A 1,914-nucleotide genomic window follows, 5' to 3' on the forward strand; every position below is an offset into this window, starting at 1 on the left:
AGGTGGGGAGGGAGGGGGGGAGAGGGAGAGGGAGCGAGGGGGTGGGGGAGGGAGAGGGAGGGAGAGGGAGGGAGGGGGGGAGAGGGAGGGGGAGGGGGGGAGGGAGGGAGGGGGGGCAGGGAGGGAGGGAGAGAGAGGAAGAGGGAGGGAGGTGAGGGAGAGGGAGAGAGAGGGGAGGGAGGGAGAGGGAGGGGGAGAGATGGAGGGGGAGAGAGGGAGGAGAGGGAGGGAGGGGAGGGGGTGAGGGAGGGGGGAGAGAGAGGGGAGGGAGGGGGGAGAGAGAGGGGAGAGAGGGGAGGGAGGGAAGGGAGGGGGGAGAGAGGGAGGGGGGAGAGAGGGAGGGGAGGGGAGGGGGGAGAGCGGGAGAGGAGGGGGAGAGAGGGAGGGTGGGCGGGAGTGAGGGAGGGGAGAGAGGGAGGGGAGGGGAGGGAGAGAGAGGTGGGAGAGAGGGAGGGGGGGGAGAGAGGGGAGGGGGGAGAGAGGGAGGGAGGAGGAGAGAGGGGAGGGGGAGAGAGGGAGAGGGGAGGGAGGGGGAGCGAGGGGAGGGAGGGGGAGAGTGGGGGGTGGAGGGGGGAGGGGGAGGGAGGGGGGGAGAGAGGGGAGAGAGGGTCGGGAGGGGGAGAGAGGTTCGGGAGGGGGAAGAGAGGGTTGGGAGGGGGGAAGAGAGGGTCGGAGGGTGGGAAGAGAGGGTCGGGGGGGGGAAATAGAGGGTCTGGGGGAGTGGGGAAGAGAGGGTCGGGGGGGGGGGGAAGAGAGGGTCGGCGGGGGGGAAGAGAGGGTCGGCGGGGGGGGAAGAGAGGGGGGGGGGAAGAGAGGGTCGGGGGGGGGAAGAGAGGGTCGGCGGGGGGGAAGAGAGGGGGGGGGAAGAGAGAGGGTCGGGGGGGGGGAAGAGAGGGTCGGGGGTGGGGAAGAGAGGGTCGGGGGGGAAGAGAGGGTCGGGGGGGGAGAGGGGGAAGAGAGGGTGGGGGGGGGAAGAGAGGGTCGGTGGGGGGGGTCGGAGGGGGGAAAGAGAGGGTCGGGGGGGAAGAGAGGGTAGCGGGGGAAAGAGAGGGTCGGGGGGGGGAAAGAGAGGGTCGGGGGGGAAGAGAGGGTCGGGGAGCGGGGTCGTGTCGGGGGGGGTGAGCGGGCCTCGGATCGGGGGGGAGCGGGTCTCGGGTCGGGGCGGGGGGGGGGAGGGGAGGGGATAGAGCGGGTGTCGGGTCTCGGGTCGGGGCGGGGGGGGGAGAGGGCCTCGGGTCGGGGCGGGGGGGGGAGCGGGCCTCGGCTCGCGGCGGGGGGGGGGGAGCGGGTGTCGGGTCGGGGCGGGGGGGGGGGAGCGGGTGTCGTGTCGGGTCGGTGCGGGGGGGGTGGGGGGAATGGGTCTCGGGTCGGGGGGGGAGCGGGTGTCGGGTCGGGTCTGGTCGGCGGGTGGGGGTGGGGGGAGCGGGCGTCGGGTCTGGTCGGCGGGGGGCGGGGGGAGGGAGCGGGTATCGGGTCGGAGCGGGGGGGGGGGGCGGCGGAGCGAGTGTCGAGTCTGGTGGGGGGGATGGGGGGAGCAGGAGCTGGCCGTGGGAGGAGCCTCATTGACGCAGCCCCAGTGAGGCCATTCAGCCAGGGCTAGGGGCTGCGTGCTTCGGGCCCCTCCCACACAGTTCGGCGCCTGGAGCTACTGCACTTGCGTGCCGACTGTAGCGCGCATGTGCAGAGGTCCTGGCACTGTTTTCAGCGCCGGGACCTGGCTCCGCACCCCCCACAGCTCGTGCTGGCTGCGCCGAGTGCCACAGGACCTGTAAGTAGGTGGAGAATACCGAGGATTTTTTTAGGCGCCGTTTTAGGCGCGAAAAACGCTGGGCGCCCGTTTTTTTTCTTGTGGAAACTTGGGCCCATAGTGCTGTGAGATGGGGATTTCCAAGATTTTGACCCAGTTTGACCCAA

This window comes from Pristiophorus japonicus, chromosome 9, assembly GCF_044704955.1.
Source record: "Pristiophorus japonicus isolate sPriJap1 chromosome 9, sPriJap1.hap1, whole genome shotgun sequence".
Lineage (NCBI taxonomy): Eukaryota > Metazoa > Chordata > Chondrichthyes > Pristiophoridae > Pristiophorus > Pristiophorus japonicus.